The sequence below is a fragment of the Lissotriton vulgaris genome, chromosome 10, assembly GCF_964263255.1.
Source record: "Lissotriton vulgaris chromosome 10, aLisVul1.2, whole genome shotgun sequence".
NCBI lineage: Eukaryota > Metazoa > Chordata > Amphibia > Caudata > Salamandridae > Lissotriton > Lissotriton vulgaris.
Genome location: NC_141698.1, coordinates 479,303,813 through 479,326,102, shown reverse-complemented (window position 1 = coordinate 479,326,102; position 22,290 = coordinate 479,303,813).

Here is a 22,290-nt window from a genome sequence, read left to right as displayed (position 1 = left end):
TGCACCACTTATACGCATCATTGCAGGCTCCGCACATGTTTTCTTTGCTTCACATTCTAGATTGAATATTTTTCCAAACAACATCATATCAATATATTTCCCCATCTTCTATTTTCTATGTGTATTTATATGCGTTATTCATCCTACCCTGAATGGGCATTCACAATTATAACATATTCCCTCCTCCTCTTGTCTCGCCATGTATGGGCCTATGTGTCAGTCTAGCTGATATATTTGATTCTGATGTGGTTTGGAGAGTGAGGTGTGTTAAGGTGATGTTTTATTTTCTGCCTTTCTGTATTCTGTTCGGGTGTTTTCAAGTGAATCCCATTTGGATTGGACATTTTTCGCTTAAATGTCATTCAGAATATCCATTCGAATGATTTGCTCCAAGTGTACCCAAAGTTCCTCGTCATTGTTTTCACCCCCTTGGTTGCATGCTCTGGAGATCAATGATGTATTTTGATTCTAATGCTCTTGATGATCTTATCTTGTCTCCACCTCGTTCTTTCCTCTCCAACTGATCTATGAGGAAGAAAGTCAATAGGTCCCTATTGCTATTATGGTGGGTTTCAAAGTGACATGCCACAGGGTAGCTTTTATCTCTGTTAGTTATAGCACGCATGTGCTCTAAGATACGTTTTGTCGCCAGGTTGATGGTACTCCCGGTATATCTCTTAGAACATGGGCAAACCAGGTAGTAAATCAAAAATTCTGAATTGCAATTCAAAAATGTTGTGATTACTCTGGTGAGTCGTGAGTCATTAGGTCTCCCCTCATACTTTGTCCACTTTTTACTATGCTTGCATGTCTTGCAGTGCATACAAGGGAAAAAGCCTTGAATGGATTTTGTTTATGATGGTTTTGGGGGTCCTCAAAATGGCTCCTAGTCAGATGGTTGCTGAGGGACTGGCACCGCCTATAGGTCACAGATGGTCTAGGAGGTAACTTGTTTTTCCGAACTATATCCGTTTTTCGGATATGCCAGTTTTTGTTAAATATTTAACCAACTCGCTGGATATCAAACTGTAGGTGGTAATCATCCTCGTCACTGTCTCAGATTCTGTAGTTTTACTTTTGTTCTTCAAAAGGTCTTTTCTATCTGTGAGCTCTATTCTACTTGAGGCGTCTGTCAGTAATGCCCTCGAGTAACCTCTATCTTGGAATCTTGTCACAGCTGCATCTCGTGCCTGTGAAAAATCACTTGGATCTGAGCAGTTCCTCTTCAAGCAGAGCAATTCACCAAAAGGGATGTTTCTTATCATACATTTGGGATGGTGACTTGCCGCATGTAATACGGTATTGCCCGCTGTAGGCTTTCGATAAAGTTTTGTTTGTAGAGAGCTCCCTGCTGTAAAGACCTCTAAGTCGAGATAGTGTACGGATTTATCACTGATGGTGCTTGTGAATCTCAAATTGAGATTATTGTCATTCAGCGTCGCAACATATTCCTCAGCCGAGGATCTGTCGCCCCACCAGATGACAAACAAGTCGTCAATATATCTTGTCCAGATCATTATATGGTCTACTCATTTTTCGTTGGTCCCCCCAGATCACGTGCTTCTCCCACCAGCCCACAAACAAGTTTGTGTAGCTGGGGGCGAAGCACGTGCCCATGGTGGTCCCTCTGGTCTGACGGTACATAACACCTGCAAACAGAAAAATATTGTTATAGAGGCAGAACTCTGTCATTTTGAGAAGCATACGATTGTGCTGATGGTATTGTATGTTCTTGTTGCCAAGGACAAGAAAGTGTTATCATCAATGATGGTAACATCCCTGATCTTGGGCACACCTTTTTGTTCTTGAAAATCAAGACTCCTTGTATTGTTTCATCAATTTGAAGTTTATTTTAAAGTTCATTGCAATTTTTATCATCAATCCATAGAGTTATATTCACTCATATCCAACTTATAATTATTCCATTGTGCTCCAATGCATTTCGGGCTTAAGAGCCCTTCATCTGGGAGCTCTAAAATGGAAAATATAACTGTAAGCCATATGGCACAAACATCATAGTATACAAAATTTTAAACAGTTATCTAATCAACATTCTCTAACTTTTGAATCGTGCGGTAAACTAAAAAGTGCACAGGAGGCATATAGGAAAATATTGTGCAAAGTAATGTGCATAGTGGTAACATCATGAGTATTTGTGCGTGTCATAAATGTTTCACGACAAGGTTCACATGCAAGATAGTTATCGACGTGGAATAAAACATGTGTATCATTAACATGCTCGGCATGCGGGATCGTAAAGCACAATATTACATTAATCGCCCAAATCGATTATTCTATCAAGGTAAGGTAGATGGTGGGGTCGGTATATCAAGATAAGAAGTATAAAGCTTATGGTAAGTCGGTCAAACTGTATACGCGTGTTCTGTAAAAAGCACGAGAAAAGCTGTCAGTGCCCCCCTTTTTTTGGTATGGGCTATAGAAAGGCTTGCGTGTCAGTTCAAACGGCTGAGCGTATAGTGACTTACCAAGAAAATGGTCCTACGGCGTGATAATCAAAACGGTCATGTTTGGAGGTACGAGTAACTGGGTAATGTCGGCATTTAGTAAAGCCTGCGTTCAATTGAATAAACACAAAAAGCGGACTAATCGTTCCCATTGTGTTCGGCCATCGTAGACTGGGGAAATGACTAGTGAGTAAGCGTCATAAAAGAAGGACTAATGTATCCCAATGAGCGGCTGCCATGTATGAGGGGGAAACTAAAAGAATGTGTGATTAGAATACACAGCGGTATGAATAACAGTGATATAAATAACATATGTATGTACACCAAAAAGCTATGTAACAGTTATATTAATGTCAGTCGAGTGCGAAAACCATTGCACTCAGTAAAAATAAATGTAAATGTACATGTATTTATATAGCACAAAGTGGTCTCAGTATCAGACACAATGTACCCCCTCGGGGGTATCTTCAAATAAAGCATGCAAATTCAAGGCGGTCATTTAATCCAAACGGTTTCATGGTTTGTAATTTAAAAATCCATGCCGTTTCTCGCTGCAATAAGTACTTGTTATTGTCCATAAATTTAAATTGTGAAATGTTATGACGTGCCTCATTGAAGTTGTTCGCAATGTTGGATTTGGTATTCTTAGTGCGTATATTTGACTTATGTTCATTTATACGAGTCTTAATCTTACGCACAGTCTTACCGATGTAAGGCTTACCACATGGGCATTTTATGAGATACACCACATTTGATGTATCACATGTGGCATTTACTTGCAACTTGATGTTGTGACCCTTCATAGGGTGGGTGACAGTATTACCGCTGATGATGTTGTGACAATTATTACAGTTCACGCAAGGTTTTGTACTCTTTGTTTGTTCTGGTTTTGTGGTCTTCTTAATGAGGATTTCTTTGATGTTAGCGTTCCTGGTGTGTGCAAATATCGGTGGATTTTCAAACATAGTGCCAAAGTATGGTTCCGTACTCAAAATTGGCCAATATTTCAGGATGATTTTCTTATAGGTTGCACTCATGGGGGAGAATTTCGATACTAGGACCATCCTTTGTTCTTTTGATTTATGTCTTCTAGCAAGAAGTTGTTCTCTCTGAATCAAGGATGTTCGTGTTTTCACTTGTTCAATTAGATGGCTAGGATATCCTCTATCTAAAAATCTTTTGCCCATTTCATCTAGTCGATCATAAGTTAGTGTGTTATTCGAAACTATTCTTTTGACTCGCATAATTTGGGAGAATGGTAAGTGGTTTTTCAGTGACGGTTGATCTAAACTTGTGTAATGCAGGGTATTGTTCCTGTCAGTCTTTTTCCGATATAGATCAGTCTCAAAACCAGATGCGGTGAGGGTAATTTTAACATCACGGAAAGTAATGGTTTTGTCATCAATCTCCCATGTAAATTGAATACGATCATTAATATCATTCAATGATCGGAGTGATTCTTTTAATTTTTCTTTGGTGTTGGTCCAAATGATGAACACGTCATCAATATAACGTACATATAATTTTAAATTATTAATCCAATTTGGGTTGTCATAGATGTTCATTTCCTCATATTGTCCCATGTATATATTAGTGTACATAGGTGCGGCGCAGTTCCCCATTGAAGTGCCAGATAGCTGTAAGTAACTCACATTATCATATTCAAAATACCTTTGATAAAGTGTGAAGATCATGAGTTCCAGCAGGATTTTTTGCATTGCCGGTTCTATATCACTCTCCATGATGGCCTTTTCCATTGCCTCTATTCCACCATCGTGGGGAATCGATGTATAAAGGGATTTGACATCCGCAGTGCATAGTGTCAAGTGTTCATCTTCCTCAATTTTGATTTGTGTTAATTTGGATAAAAAGTCAGTAGTATCCTTCACGTAACTTTTAATTTTTTTGACTGTCGGTGGCATGTATCTGTCTAAAAATTTGCCAATTAGTTCATGTATGGATCCTCTCATGGGCACTATGGGTCTAAAAGGGGGGTCCTCCAAGCTCTTGTGAATGTTCGGTGTCATATGAATTGAGGAACTCTTTGGATGTTCTTTCAACAAGTATTTCTCTGTTCTCTCGTCAATTGTCCCATCGTCGTGGGCTTTCTGCACAATGTCATTCAATGTTTCTTTAAACTGGCTAGTAGGGTTGTTGGCCAGCCTCATATAAGTCTGTTCATCATTGATATGATCAAAGATCTTCTTTTGGTACATCTCAGTGTCTACAATTACAAGGGCGCCCCCTTTGTCAGCTTTTATACATTTGATGTTGTCATTATTAGCTATTTTCTTCAATGTTGAGTAATGTTCCTTTTGTGTTTTTTTTTGTAATTCAACTTAGCCACATCCTGTCTCACCAAATTTTCAAATAGGTCAATACACTTATGGCTGGTGGGTGCTTGATAGGAACTGTATGGTCGCAAGCCTTTCAATTGGTTAGGTTTTTGTGGAGTAGGTGGTAATACTTTGTCAAAAAAATATCTTAGTCGAAGTTATCCTAGATTTAACCTACTATTTTTCCACCTTGTGATAGGTTGCCGTATTCTGTTACCTAGTAACTTAGCTCTCCTACCTTTCCTCTAATAGATTGCTTTTTCTAGATTGTACATAGAAAGAAGGCTTGCAATCCAAACTTGGAACGGGGGGGGAGCCTTGTCCAGCCAATTTCTTGCTATACATATGCGATAAACCGCAAGTGAGACAGAAATAAACTCTACTGGTAGAACATCTGCCGTGTCCCTCACCCCCAGCATAATTATTTAATCTGTGAGTTTAATCTTGATCCTAAGTGATTTATCAAAAAACTCTTCGATAGCCATTTTCAAGGTAAACAATTGAGGACACTGCGAAAACATGTGCACAATATCTGCTTCGGTTGAATCACATTGGGGGCATGTTATTCCAGTTGTGCCGCCCCACTGGGCGATTCTGGCCGGAGTGTGATATAGTGAAAACACTGTCTTAAAATGTTGTGATTGCAGGGTAGCAGAGCATAACACCGTTCTGCCCAGATCCAAAGATAACTGAAAGGTTTCTAGCCCTGACCCCAGTTTTTCTGACCATTTTTGTGAATATTTCCCCCTTTCATCAGTTTTACTGTCTTTCAGTTCCGCATATAACTGTCTTATCGTACACTTATTAGCTATTTCTATGTATTCCATGACTTTACATTGACCCAGCCCTGCCAGGCCGCCTTGTTTTTGCATTAAGAAACTTCTGGTTTGGAGATATTTATAAAAACTATTGTGTTCTAACCCAAATTTTGTTTGTAGCGCCCCAAACTGTAGCATGTTCCCCTGGCTATCAAGCAAATTCCCAATTTTCACTATACCCTTGTTATGCCAGTCCCTCATGGTAGTGTCCCTGAAAATGTCCCTCGGTAATGATCAATTTGTATACAGTCGTGTATAATTGTTGTACCTTCCTAGACCAAATTTTTTTGTCACTCCTTTCCAAACCCTGTAGGCCGCCTTTAAAGTCTTAAACCGTGTATGTTTAAAATAAGTGAAGTCGGTTGTGTTTAAAAACCCATTCTCTGCCCCCTCTCCCAGTAATGTAGTGTATACATTGGTAAATCCTGTCTTGGCTTTCGTGTGTGTGTTCTGTACCTCCCCCACCTAACAACCCCTGGCAATACTGCATTACGGCAGCCCAATAATAGAGCCTAAAGTCCGGTGCCCCCCAGCCGCCTTTTTCTCTGGATACTGTTAGGTGTCTATAGGCTCTCCTTGTCTTCCCTTTGACCCAGATAAATTAGTTCAAGATCGCTTCCAGCTTATTGAACCATATGTTGTCAAAGAATAATGGGATAGACCTAAACAGATACAGAACTTTTGGGAATGTTACCATTTTTATTACATTGATCCGACCCATCAAGGTCAGATGCAAATTATTAATTCTTTCCGTGTTCGCTTTTACTTTTGCCAACAATGGGCTCATATTTATTTCAACTAGCCTATCTAAGTCGGCTGTGATCTTGACACCTAAATACGTAACTTCGGGAGCTACTCTTATGTCCTGAAAATTGACCCAGTTATTTTGTATTATTTGTGTTTTTCCTTTATTCAGTGAGTAGCCTGACACTGCCCCAAAAGCTACAGCCTCCTGTTCAATTTCTAAGATAGCCGACCCTGGCTCTGGGGTAACCACCGCCACGTCGTCTGCATAAGCAAGTGTTTTATATTCATAAGCATGCAACTTTATCGGGAGAATGTTAGGGTTCCCTTCCAGTCTGCGCAGAAGGGGGTCAAGATATAAAGCAAATAACAGTGGCGAGGCCGGGCAGCCCTGTCGTGTGCCGCGTCTTATACGTATTTCCGCAGTATACCCTCTGTTTATCCTCACCTTAGCCGTAGGTTCTAAATACAGTGCCTGTATAGCCTTTATATAGCCTGCTCCTACCCCAAACCACTCCAAGGCCCTCCACAGATACCCCCAGGAGACCCTGTCAAAGGCCTTCTCTGCATCCAAGAAGATGGCAGAGGCAGGGTCTCCTGTGGCACCTGCAGCATCCAGTATGGTAACCATCTGCCTTGTGTGTTGTGTAGAAGTATTGGGAGGGGTCCCAGTAAAGAGAGAACAATAACCAAAAATATATAAACAATCAAACAGACATAGCTTGAGACCACATTGTTTAATTCACAAATGTGGTGATATCTTGCATATAATATGCTAATTCACATTAATTAGTCTGTGACTATTTACAGTGCCCCAAAGGTGGGAGAGGGAGGAGGAGGTGTGGTTGTGTTGGGAGTTGAGTGAAGGAGAAGGGTTCATAAGTGACAGTAAAATCAACGAATAAGACTTATTTCACAAAGTTACATGTTAATGTACACAAAACCGGACCAACAGGTTCATATGAATTATTTTTCAAAAGTCAGACTCCAGATGTACAATAAATGAGAGCAATGGGGTACGGAGTTGACAGCAAAGAACAATACGTTGTCGACGTTTCGACCCTCGTGTGCGCAGATATGAGTATTAATCTTGCTGTGGGGTCTTCCTCAGGACGGGGGAGAAGGGGACACGTGACCTATTTGGTGTAAAAATGTACATAAGTTACCACAATGGGAAAGAAATTCACCCTACATTACTCAGAAATAGCAGTGCACACCATACATATCTTGGAAGTGACTGAAGGTCAAAAGGGTTTCCCGCCCAGTGGGATGCGACTATGTTTTGTGTACATTAACATGTAACTTTGTGAAATAAGTCTTATTCGTTACTTTTACTGTGAATTAAACAATGTGGTTTCAAGCTATGTCTGTTTGATTGTTTATATATTTTTGGTTATTGTTCTCTCTTTACTGGGACCCCTCCTAATACTTGAATTGATAACCCAGGTCCCCGTAACCTTATCTGGGTACAACCCCCCTACTAATATCTTTTTGTGTGTTGTGTAGTCCCCTTTCCGGGTATAAATCCGTGTTGTGTTGTACATACCAGACCCTCAATTACCCTGCTTAATCTTTGTGAGAGCGCCTTGGAGTAGATTTTTGCATCGGCATTCATGAGTGTTATTGGCCTATATGAACGGGATCCAAATGTGATTTGTTTTTTTTCAAAATTACAATGATGTTTGCTCCGGCCCATGATTGTGGTGTATTTTCCCCTCTCTGTGCTTGACTTAAGATTTCCAACATGTCAATCCCCAGGGTGTCCCAAAAATTTTTATAGAATTCCGCCGGAATTTGGTCAGGCCCCGCTGCCTTCCCTGAGAGGAGTTTAGTTACTGCATTATGGACTTCTCCCAATGTCAATGGTAGCTCCAGTACCTCCTTATTCTCCTCGCTCAGTTCCTCATGAAAAGTTCCTGTTAAGTAGTCCTCTATCTCAGTTTCAACATTCCCCAGATCTTGCTCATATAGATCAGAGTTGAACTCCCTGAACACCTCCCTCACATCTTCTACCTTAGTCACAACTTTTCCCCCTTTATCCTTAATTTCTTTAATTTTTCCCGCTGCCAAATTTTGTCTAATGCGGACTGCTAGCATATGACCTACCCTCTCATTAAATTCGTAGCATTTTTCCTTTTTCATTAAATAGTTACTTGCCGCTTTATTTGCCAACTTTTCGCTGGCCTCTGCTCTTTTCAACTCTATCTCTAATAGAATCTCCTCGAGAGGTTTTTGGTTAATGAACTCTTGAATAAGCTGTTGTTCTAGTTCCATTAAGTCATGTAGCCTATTAGTTAATTCGAGTTTTTCATTTTTACTCCTGCGGAGGGTATAGGCCAGTGTTTCCCCTTTTATCCCTGCTTTAAAGGTATCCCAGACCACCCCTGCAGATGCCGTGCCTCTATTTACTTCCCAGAATTGTCTAATCCATACCTTCATTCTATTTACATAATCTTCTTCCCTAAGTAGCCCTCTTTCAAATGTCCAGTTATATTCTTTATAGATAGCACTGAGGTTCTGAGGGATAGTTAATACTAGAGGGTTGTGGTCTGAAAAGACCCGAGGGAGCCTTTCTATTTTTGAGTCTGGTGCTAAGGAGCTAGAGACCAAAAAAGTAATCCAGTCTAGCGATAACCCTGTGAGGAGCGGAATAAAAGGTGCTGCCTGTTCCAATGGGATTGTGAGCTGACCAAACATCAACCAATGCATTGTTAGACATTAAATTAGCAATAGCCCTTCGTGTTCTCTTTTTGCGATCACCCTGCACCCCAACCCAACAGACCCAACCCTGATAATCCATTAATGTTAAAGTCCCCACAAAATATCACCGGTTCTGTCCACAATGCCAATTCGACATCTAAAAAGTCAAATAATTCGGGTTCGTCCTCATTAGAGCCGTATACTGATACAATGGTATATCGTCCCCCAGCTGTCTCCCCTTCTACCATAGCCCATCTCCCTCCATCATCTTCCTTCTTTTTCTTTACCTGCATAACTCCTTTTTTCGCGGAAATAGCCACTCCTTTTGTTTTTGAATCTTGCTGTGTACATGCTAAGACTTCATACCCAAGTTGATCCATAAGATATTTATCCTTTCCCCTCACATGCGTCTCCTGAAGGCATATGACATCCAATTTCAATAATCTACACATAGCCGCGACTTTCTGTCTTTTCCCACCATTGTTTAGCCCACAAATATTAATAGTGGCAAACCTTAACGCCATCTAATCTTAAAAGTTGAGCTACCAGACGCCATCCTCTTGGAATTTACTTCCACTTGTTTACTTCTATACATCTTCTTGCCTTGTGCTGTGCATGACCTTAATTCTTCTCCACCACCGCCCCACCCCCCCACCCCCCAGTCAACCCCCCTCCCCTTACTTACCCCCCCTGCTACAGGCAAATAGGTCAATCATGACCTATGTGTGGCTGCTCACTACTGTAGTGTCGCCTCCTTCTCCCACCCAGTCTACCCAAATACTACCATATTCGATACTTTCCTCAGTATTGTGATATGGATCTTATGCTGGTTCAGTATCCCTACTTTTCTTGCCCTTTTGATTCTCCGTAATTTCTGCAAGATACTCGCCTGCCTTTAATTCTGAATAGAACATTCTGATACGACCCCCTGTAATAACTTTCAACTTCGCTGGAAACATCAGGTATGCTTCGGAGCCCTGGCGCTGAAATGGAGTAATTAACTGCCTGAGTTTCCATCTCCTTTCTACGTTCGTATGGCAGAAATCTGGCCTAGGAAAGAATGTAACTCCTTCAAATGACTTCTTTTTATCTGGTCTGGCAGTCTCCATGACTTCCTGCCTAGCCAAGAAGTTACCAAAAAAAACTAGCATTGCCCTTGGTAAGACATCTTGACTAGCACCTCTTGGTTTCTTCTGCGTAAGTGGGAATCTGTGTGCTCTCTGAACTTCTAATTCCCATTGCCACTGTGCCTCTGGGTATGCGCCTTTCAGCAGCTTAATCACAAACCCCCTTGGGTCCTTCCCTTCCACTCCTTCCTCCAAACCAAGAAGTCTCAGATTGTTCCGCCGCTGGCGATTCTCGAAATCCTCCAGCTTCCACTGTAGGTCCTCGACCATCTTCCCTTGCTCCGTTCTAAAAGACTGTCAGTCTGTGACTTCATCCTCCAATCTGCCAGTTCTCTCTTCAACCTGTACCACTCTCTCTTCCACCTCTTCATATTTTTTATTCATTTTCCTAATACTCGCTTGTATTTTTTTAGTGTCTTGTCTGGCTCTCCTGCTTTCTAGTCTAGACTCTGCATGCATTTGCTTTAACATAGCAAACATTCCATCTAGAGTTGCTTGAGGTGGTGATTCAGCAGTATCTTGAGAGGCATTTGTGGGGTGATTATCAGGTACTTCACCTAGGTCATGTTCCTGATACATTTTAGAAGTGCTACCGTAGTCCCAGAGCAGTTTCCTGTTCGTACTTGATGCTTATCTATCTATATCTCTGTCCCGTCTTATCATGGTTCTCCTTTTCTTCCTCTGTGTTTATTTGCTTCTGGGTTCGCTAGAGTGGGACCCCTCTGATTCATGCAACTGACAGTCAAAAAAATGAAAAGTTACGTGAAGGATACTACTGGCTTTTTATCCAAACTAACACAAATAAAAATTGAGGAAGATGAACACTTGACACTATGCACTGCAGATGTCAAATCCCTTTATACATCGATTCCCCACGATGGTGGGATAGAGGCAATGGAAAAGGCCATCATGGAGAGTGATATAGAAACGGCAATGCAAAAATTCCTGATGGAACTCATGATCTTCACACTTTATCAAAGTTATTTTGAATATGATAATGTGAGTTACCTACAGGTATCTGGCACTTCATTTGGGAACTGTGCCACACCTATGTACACTAATATATACATGGGACAATATGAGGAAATGAACATCTATGACAACCCAAATTGGATTAACAATTTAAAACTATATGTACGTTATATTGATGACGTGTTCATCATTTGGACCAACACCAAAGAAAAATTAAAAGAATCACTCCGATCATTGAATGATATTAATGATCGTATTCAATTTACATGGGAGATTGATGACAAAACCATTACTTTCCTTGATGTTAAAATTACCCTCAACGCATCTGGTTTTGAGACTGACCTATATCGGAAAAAGACTGACAGGAACAATACCCTGCATTACACAAGTTTCCATCAACCGTCACTGAAAAACCACTTACCATTCTCCCAAATGATGCGAGTTAAAAGAACAGTTTCGAATGGCACACTAACTTATGATCGACTAGATGAAATGGGCAAAAGATTTATAGATAGAGGATATCCGAGCCATCTAATTGAACAAGCCAAAACACGAACATCCTTGATTCAGAGAGAACAACTTCAGGCTAGAACACATAAATCTAAAGAACAAAGGATGGTCCTGTATTGAAATTCTCCACCATGAGTGCAACCTATAAGAAAATCATCCTGAAATATTGGCCAATTTTAAGTATGGAACCAGACTTTGGCACTATGTTTGAAAATCCACCGATATTTGCACACACCAGGAACACTAACATCAAAGAAATCCTCATTAAGAAGACCACAAAACCAGAACAAACAAAGGGTACAAAACCTTGCTTGAACTGTAACAATTGTCACAACATCATCAGCGGTAATACTGTCACCCAAATTATGAAAGGTCACAACATCAAGTTGCAAGTAAATGCCACATGTGATACATCAAATGTGGTGTATCTCATAAAATGCCCATGTGGTAAGCCTTACAGCGGTAAGACTGAGCGTAAGATTAAGACTCGTATAAATGAACATAAGTCAAATATACGCACTAAGAATACCAAATCCAACATTGCGAACCACTTCAATGAGGCAGGTCATAACATTTCACAATTGAAATTTATGATTTTGGAAACTGTGAAAAAACAAGAAAACATGGACAATAACAAGTACTTATTGCAGCGAGAAATGGCATGGATTTTTAAATTACAAACCATGAAACCATTTGGATTAAATGACCGTCTTGAATTTGCATGCTTTATTTGAAGATACCCCCAAGGGGGTACATTGTGTCTGATACTGAGACCCCTGAGTGCAATGATTTTTGCACTTGGCTGACATTAATATAACTGTTACATAGCTTTTTCGTGTAGATACATATGTTATTTATATCACTGTTATTCATACCGCTGTGTATTCTAATCACACATTCTTTTAGTTTCCCCCTCATACACGGCAGCCGCACATTGGGATACACTAGTCCTTCTTTTATGACGCTTACTCACTAGTCATACACCAGTCTAAGATGGCCGAACACAATGGGAAAGATTAGTCGCCTTTTGTGTTTATTCAATTGAACGCGGGCTTTACTAAATGTCGACATTACCCGGTTACTCGTACCTCCAAACATGACCGTTTTGATTATCACGCCGTAGGACCATTTTCTTGGTAAGTCACTTTACGCTCAGCCGTTTGAACTGACACGCAAGCCTTTCTATAGCCCGTACCAAAGAAAAGGGGGACACTGACAGCTTTTCTCGTGTTTTTTACAGAACACGCGTATACAGTTTGACCGTCTTACCGTAAGCTTTACACTTCTTATCTTGATATACCGACCCCACCATCTACCTTACCTTTATAGAATAATCTATTTGGGCGATTAATGTAATATTGCACTTTACGATCCTGCATGCCGAGCATGTTAATGATACACATGTTTTATTCCACGTCGATAACTATCTTGCATGTGAACCTTGTCGTGAAACATTTATGACGCGCACAAATACTCATGATGTTACCACTATGCACATTATTTTGCACAATATTTTCCTATATCCCTCCTGTGCACTTTTAGTTTACCGCATGATTCAAAAGTTAGAGAATGTTGATTAGATACCTGTTTAACATTTTGTATACTATGATGTTTGTGCCATATGGCTTACAGTTATATTTTGCATTTTAGAGCTCCCAGATGAAGGGCTCTTAAGCCCGAAATGCATTGGAGAACAATGGAATAATTATAAGTTGGATATGAGTGAATATAACTCTATGGATTGATGATAAAAATTACAATGAACTTTAAAATAAACTTCAAATTAATGAAACAATACAAGGAGTCTTGATTTTCAAGAACACAAAGGTGTGCCCAAGATCAGGGATGTTACCATCATTGATGATAACACTTTCTTGTTACATTTAACTGACATGCCAAGGACGGACACGCCACCTGAAGGAGCACCCAACCTACAAAACTTTATGATTTCACTGATAAAATATTGAAAAACATTAGGGTGTGCACCAACCTACCAATAATTTTGTGTCACTTCTTGCCAAGAAACCATTTTACTGCTGAGATCCCTTCTTGGTGTCCGATACAAGTACATAAATTGGCGACGTCTAGGGTAATCAGAAGCATATTCGCCTCCCACTTGATGCCGTCAATTAACCTTAAGAAATCTGGGGTATCCCTGACAAAGGAAGGCATATCCTTGACAAAAGGGGCCAGGTAGGTGTCAATAAACCTAGATGCGCTTTCCATGAGGCTTCCTATCGAGGAAACGATGGGTCTCCCCGGGGGATTTTTTATGTCCTTATGCACCTTTGGGAGATGATAAAATTTGGGAATTATTGGGCACTCACAGTATAAATATTCAAATTCATTTTTATTGAGCATCCCTTCATCCCTCCACCCTTTTAATAGTACATGATAGTCTGTGGTGCATTTGTCAAAGTCTTTCCTGTTAATGATTGAATAACAGTCTTTATCCTGTCTTAGAGCCTCTTGTTTGTATTTGAGTTTGCTGAAAATCACAATATTCCCCCCTTTGTCTGAGGGTTTGATTTCAATTGAGCTGTCCTCCTTCAGCAATTGTATGGCTTCCCATTCCGTTCGCGAGATATTAGAGTTCTTCCTTGTCAGTTCCGTATTCTTAGTTGTCATTTTTTCCAGATTTTGTAGGATAGCATCATTGAAGACATCAATTGCGTCATGTGTGACGTGCGGTAAAAATCTAGATTTCCGTTTCAAAATACTTGGATCTCTTTTCCACGTGATCTCTTCTCTCCTCAATGTTTCAATCAAGCTTGGAACTTCCTCCAAGCCTGCCAGGTTGTGTGTTGTAGTAAGGAGAGGCAAGTCAATGTCCGTGAGAGCATTCCCGGTTTCCTCCATTTCTTCCGGGATTGGTTCAGTTCCTGATTGTGGTTTCAATGCAAATATTTTTTGCAATTTTAGCTTCCGCACAAACTTGAAGATGTGTATTCTAGTCTGTACTGGATCAAATTTGGCCGTGGGACAGAAGGTCATGCCTCTCTTCAGGACTGTTTCCTCATGTCTTGTTAGTTTTCCCTCTGAGAGGTTTACTATGGTTTTTTCATTAAAAAATGAACATATTACTAGTGGGCATAATTTAAAGAAAAAAGACTCCATTCCATACAAGTCACAATAGGTTATTATGTAGCATTGAAAACATGCAGCATAATTTACAGCTGGAAGCAAAACGGACATAAACAGATAATTAATATAACATTTCTGTCTGGCAGATAAGATGTACAGTATAGACAAGGTGGCACAAGGGCAATTAGTTCATACCAGGTACGATCAAGGTTACAATGTATTGCAGCTATTCCACAGGATTACGGGATATCCTGCCTACAGTGGGTGGATATTTACAGTGATGGAAGAAAAATTGGGCATAATAATGCCAATTCGATAGGTGGACATATTTACAGTGAACAATAAAAACAATGCAACAGTGGTGAGTCTACACTAATGTGAAAGGACCAAGGGGCATGAATTATCTACAGAAAGGCCTCAAGGTGGGTCTAGGGTGTCTCTGAAATTAATTCATGACTGCTACCTGTCCCGTAATCCTGTGGAATAGCTGCAATACATTGTAACCTTGATCGTACCTGGTATGGAATGGAGTCCTTTTTCTTTAAATTATGCCCACTAGTAATATGCACTTTTTTTATGTCCTCCAATTATTTGTATATATAACCTATCCAACATTCATAATAACTGCCTTGATATGCTCGTATGTATATTGTTTCCTTTCACCTGCTACTTTGTATGCAATACATATCCATCACCCACAAGAACTGCTCTTAATGTCCCAATATTATCATTGGATATATATGATCCCGTGAGTCCGTACATCATCGACTACACGAGTTCAGAAAGCAGGCGGGGCTGCTTTAATCACACAGCGGAAGCGGCAGCGGTATTGCTGTGGGTGCTCGGGCGGTTAGATACCGCTAAATTGGATATTTGTTTGCTTGGGTCTTTCACATTTTGAGGATTTCAAACAGCGGATTAAGGCCGATCGGTTAAAAAAACTTGCTGACATGTCGGTGAACGCACGGGAAACGCGGTGTGAGCACCTTGGTTGAACCCTGTGGGAGGCACCCGGCGTACGAGTTCAGAAAGCAGGCCGAGTAGCTTCAATCTACACAACGGCAGTGGTAGCGGCGGAGAACCTTTTCCTTTCCTTTTCCTTTCCTTGTTTGTTGCTTGGTAGCGCTTTCAGTGCATATGGCTTGAGATAACGTGTAACAACTGGTGCAAGAGACTCAAAGAACGACGTTTGCTTTTCTTCCCTGCGCCCCTTTGGAACGGTCCTTTGGCAGCTGTGTTGCTTTCTTTCCCCCCGGAGTGTAAATCACAACAGCATCCATTCTGGAGAAGTCACAACAAGCAGATACGGTGGGAGCCACCGCTGTTGCTGCAGTAAGGTACTTTTTTGATACCATACAAAGGGGAGTAACCATAAGATCTCTGGGGGTGCAATTCATTGGACTAAGGCGGCTTGGGAAGTTAAAAGAAGAAAAAGGGTTGGAAACAGGATTCCAAATTTTTGGAGGGCGTCAGGCAATCAGCAGGAGCTCTCCACAAAACTACATAAACCACAATGCATTGGACCGCAAAATGTGTTTAACCAGTATCAGAATAAAGCTGCCTGCTTAGCAAATGGTAGGAGAATACCTACGGTACCAGAATTGCATATGTCTAGTAGTGAGGTGCAAGGAAGCCCGGCTTCCGGATATATTTTAAGGAGTAAAGGGGGGAAGCCGGCCACTGTTACCGCAGTCACAGATATCTCACCATTGGTAGTGGCAAAATCTAAGGCGAAACTTCCTAAGAGGACTGGGAAAAAGAACACCTCTAAGGCACAGAAGGCAGTGATAAAGATCAAGCCTACATCCTCATTGAAAGCGCACTTTAAGACGGTTCCCACTGTATTGGAACTTAAGCATTCTGGCTAGCTCTCTTCACAGGGAATTGCAGGGGGCCTCCAGAAATTTAATAGATATCATCCTTTGGAAAATTTAGAAGAGGACCTCGGGCTGGAGCAGGCAGACGTCTTGGAGCTGACCAGGATGGAGACTCTGGGAAGGGTGGTTAAGGAGGGAAATGAGAAAGAGGCAGGTAAGGAGACAGAAGGGTTGGATTGCACTGCAAGAAGTAATAGCGGAGAGGACTTAACTGCTACTCCTCCAGATACAAGGGGTTAGACAATTCTGACCCGTCTGTTTTAATAATGCTACAGGCCTTAAGTCACGAGGTTAAAAGCGGTTTCCTTGAGTCTCAAAAGAATCAGCATGATATAAAAGTGTATTTCAAAAAATTGGAAGGAACATTTGATGCATTGGCAACACGAACAGCAGATTTGGAGAGCACTGTTTCAGATCTTAAACTACTTGCAGTGCAGCACACCAGGAAAATCGAAGCTCTCACCCATGGTGAATTGGGATATCAAGATAAATTGGAGTCGCTCGAAATTGCGCAAAGAAGGAATAATTTGCGCCTACTGAAAGTTCCCGAAGGGGTAGAAGAGGGAAATATAAAATAATTTGTTGTTAAATTGATAAAACAAGCAACGCAGATTGAGATCTCAGAAGAGGAACAATTGAGAGGCATTCAACGGGTGCACAGGGACCCTTTCAGGCAAAACCCCAACAAGACTAGGCCCAGGAAAATATTAGTTCACTTTTTGACATATACTATAAAAGAGGAGATACTCAATAGAGCACTGAAAGCAAATTCATTGTCAGCGGAAGGAAGTACTTTCCAGATTAGATCAGATGTTTCCTCGATCACAGCGTCTAGACAGTGGGAGCTTGGTATATTATTGGATCCCTTTAAGCAGCTAGGCGCCACTGCTCAACTAAAGTTTCCTGCATCATTGAAAGTGATGTATAAAAACAAAATGAGAATTTTTAAAAGAGTCGAGGAGGCTGAAGAGTATCTCCAACTAGTTATACAGGACCGTAAAAGCACTCTGGGCGAGCAATGAACTACTAAAGACTCTATTATTATTATGTTCTGCCTGAATGTGTAAATCGACAAACTATTCGTTGTCCGGACATCGGAGAGGGTGTCTTAATGGCCAGGAGTTGGCCAAGGAAAAGGAGGGGGGTTCTCCAGGGGAGCACAGAAGGGAGTAGGTCTAGACAGGGGTGGGGGGGAAGGAAGGGGCACTGGGTGGGGAGCATTTGGGGGAAAAAACCAAAAAAAGTTCCAAGTATGCCAAATAGGATATTTAATTGTCTATATTTAGTTGGAGAAAATGTCACAGGATAGGGTAGCCTCGTCAGCATATATTACGTTTTTATCATGGAATGTGAATGGGTTAGGAGTCAAATATAGAAGGGAGAGGATTTTTCAATATCTGAAGGATGTGCCGGATTATGTCTTTATTTTACAAGACGTTATTATATATGGGGTACCCCAAAGAAAGTCCTAGGACCTGGGTATCGAGTGTTACAGATATGGTGGTCCTAGACGTTAAATTCCACACACAATATTTGATATTATTTCAAAGAAGCTTGTTTCAATTCTTATTCCACATGCGAAATTAATCCTGCAATGAAGAATTTTTGGAAACATAAAAGAGAAAACACAATAGCCCAAAACAAACAGATGTCCAGTATACACACACAAGAATTTTTCGTTTTAAAAGTAGAGGAGAGAAGACTCTACTGTTTATTCTCAATAAAATTCCTCCTCATGGTACAGTACATAAATATGCAGTTTTTGTGGAACAGGGGGTTACCAAAAGGGTAAAGTGCATAGAGTGAGAAATTTAGTGCTCGTGTAAGAAAGAAAAGGACCAAGAGGTCAGGGGATGGTGAATTTCAAAAAATGTCATGTAACCCCAGCAGTGTGGGCGGACACCTGTAACAAAAATGTAAGGGCTAAGTATTTCAAACCAACAAAATGAAGGTTAGAACTGATTGTCAGTACTCCAAAGGCACTCACCCTTTAATGGTGTGCCATATGCGAAAAGATCAATTGGGTTTTTGAAAGCCGTCCAAACGTGCTCTCGAGTACTGGAGAGAAAATGAAAACACAAAGCCATCAGTGCCGTGTTTCCTCAAGTACAATTGGACATGAAAAACATTGACTGGACTGAGACAATACAACACACAATCACATTACATAAAAAGCGCTTGAAAAACGCTGGTTGCACTCACCCTCGCTGTCAAGGGCGATGGATGGTTATTGATTGGTCGGTCGAACAGTATACACGCTGTGTCTGTAGGCAAGAGTGTATAGTTAGCTAACTAGATCCACAGTCCAAAAGAGAGGATAAGTAGGGAAGCTAAAGGAAGCTTATTGCCATAACATACCTCCTTAGTCGAACTGCGCGGCCTATCAATGGGGCTCTGTCTGCTGGCGACTGCTGAGAGATGCTCAGTCGGCGCCGAATTAAGTAGTGGACGTGACGGCAACGTGCACGCCACTAAGACTCACGCTAGAGCCGGGGCTGTTGCCTAGCAACATGTGTGGATTGGAGTGAAGACAGACTCCAGGCGTATTAGAAGTTTGGAAGACATAGTAAACAAGGGATACAACTGTATGTAAAATAAAACAAATTACAGGGTATATGCTATACAGTACATAATTATGAGATGCAGAAAGAATTATATACATGTCGGTCATATAGTTACATACAGTGTCCTATGAATGCCCGCAACAAAAGTAAAACAGAAAGTTTACGTTAACCATTGTACAGGGTAGCCATTTGCCTTGTTGTTTCCTCATACTCATTCAGACCCCGGTTGACCGTGTCAAATATATGCATCCATTTGCATTCTCTGAGGCTGCAGACAGAGCCCCATTGATAGGCCGCGCAGTTCGACTAAGGAGGTATGTTATGGCAATAAGCTTCCTTTAGCTTCCCTACTTATCCTCTCTTTTGGACTGTGGATCTAGTTAGCTAACTATACACTCTTGCCTACAGACACAGCGTGTTTACTGTTCGACCGATCAATCAATAACCATCCATCGCCCTTGACAGCGAGGGTGAGTGCAACCAGCGTTTTTCAAGCGCTTTTTATGTAATGTGATTGTGTGTTGTATTGTCTTAGTCCAGTCAATGTTTTTCATGTCCAATTGTACTTGAGGAAACACGGCACTGATGGCTTTGTGTTTTCATTTTCTCTCCAGTACTCGAGAGCACGTTTGGACGGCTTTCAAAAACCCAATTGATCTTTTCGCATATGGCACACCATTAAAGGGTGAGTGCCTTTGGAGTACTGACAATCAGTTCTAACCTTCATTTTGTTGGTTTGAAATACTTAGCCCTTACATTTTTGTTACAGGTGTCCGCCCACACTGCTGGGGTTACTTGAGTGTAATGTAACTTAGCTCCTTCCCTTCACCTTCCCGTCCTGATGAAGACCCGTCCATGAGGATATAAATTGCCCTTCGTATCCTTGGGTCGAAACGTCGAAAATCTCCCCCTCGTTGAGCCTGCATCTCTTATGTCCCTGCCCACTCACCCCTCTGAAGATACGAAGCAACGAGCAAATTGATCGCCGCAAAGACAAAAAGATTGACATTTCTTTGCATAATAACTATTGAGGGCAGGCTCTTGTTGAACCACGCCAAGGATTATCTTAACCTTGGACTCAAAGACATTTTTTGAAATTCACCATCCCCTGACCTCTTGGTCCTTTTCTTTCTTACACAAGCACTAAATTTCTCACTCTATGCACTTTACCCTTTTGGTAACCCCCTGTTCCACAAAAACTGCATATTTATGTACTGTACCATGAGGAGGAATTTTATTGAGAATAAACAGTAGAGTCTTCTCTCCTCTACTTTTAAAACGAAAAATTATTGTGTGTGTATACTGGACATCTGTTTGTTTTGGGCTATTGTGTTTTCTCTTTTATGTTTCCAAAAATTCTTCATTGCAGGATTAATTTTGCATGTGGAATATGAATTGAAACAAGCTTCTTTGAAATAATATCAAATATTGTGTGTGGAATTTAACGTCTAGGACCACCGTATCTTTATTTTACAAGAGACACATTCTACTGAAAATGAGTTGAGAGATATGTATAGTAATAGGAAATGGATTCAGCATGTGATAACGACCACGCAGCAGACTTCAAATATAGGAGTTACTATATTGATCAAGGCGAACCTTGATATATCGTTAATGAAGTCAAGAGTTGATAAAAAAGGGAGGTGTGTGATAGCTAAGATTAAACATAACACACATAATTTCACTGTTGTAGGGTACTATGGCCCAAATGTAGATGACACACTCCCTTTGAAAGAACTTTTGGTGGAACTCTTAGATTTTGATGATCCTCTAATTTTTGCAGGGGATTTCAATGTAGTTTTAGATCCACATTTAGATAAATCTCATAAACTTAAATATTTGAATAATCCCAAAACGAGATTACTACTATTAAATGCAATAAAGCAGTTTGGGTGGAAAGATATATGGAGGAAGAGATCAGGGAGATATAAGGAACATACTTTTCATAACAAGAAACTTCGTCATAAATCTAGATTAGATTTCTTCCTAGTAGCACAGCAACTTTGTCAGTCCGTTAAAGAGGTAAAGCACCTAGGTGCTCACACCTCAGATCACTCGGCTGTCTCTTTAACTCTTAAATTACCAGACACACAGAAGGTTAGAAGATACACCTTGGATAGGAGCATTCTTTTGGATGAAGAAACAGTAGCGACTTTGCTTCTTGAATCAGATGATTTTTTTAAAACCAATTTAGAAACAGATACTCTTCCTATGGTCTGGGATGCATATAAAGCTTTTATGAGAGGACTATTATTAGCTCTACAATCTGCTAAATATAAAACATATAGAGCGAAGATTACTCAGATTGAGGCTAATATTAAAGCTTTGGAATGCGGGCTATTTGATCCAAGCTCAGCAACTCCAGGCAGTATTAAGGAAGAGCTGATAGCCTGTAAATCACAACTTGAGCAGGTTTTGGATGAAAGGCTTAGGCAACGTTGGCAGGCTAGTTCTCTGGCCCACTTTGAGTATGGTGAGATCAGCGGTAAGTTGCTTACTTGGAAAGCAAAGAAAAGCAGAAAAGGAACACCATTAAGGGAGTTCAGACAGACACCATGGCTGAGGTCTCAGAAAACAGCACTGATATTGAACAGGCCTTTTTCAAACATTTTCACTCAGTGTATAAGGAGGACCTAGTCCCTGGCCATGATAATATCCGGACATGGTTGGATAAATATGTTCTTCGTCGGATAGATGATCAGAGATCGGAGAATTTAAATAGGGGAATCAGCTCAAATGAAATAATGGCGGCAATAAATTCAGCTAAAAAAAGCAAGGCTCCAGGTCCGGACGGACTGCCGGTGGAGATATATAAAGTTTTGGCTCCTATAATCATTCCTGTTCTACAATAGCTTTTCACTCATATTTTTGAGGAAGGGGGTAAAATTCCTCCTTCATGGAATGAGGCTACAGTTGTTCTTATTCTCAAGCCACTGAAGGTACCATCGCAGTGTGATTCGTATAGACCCATCTCTCTGCTCAATTCTGATTACAAACTGATGGCGAAAATATTGGCAGAGAGATTAAATGGGGTAGCAGATAGCCTGTTACATTTTGACCAAAAGGGATTTGTCAGAGGGCGGTCTATACAAG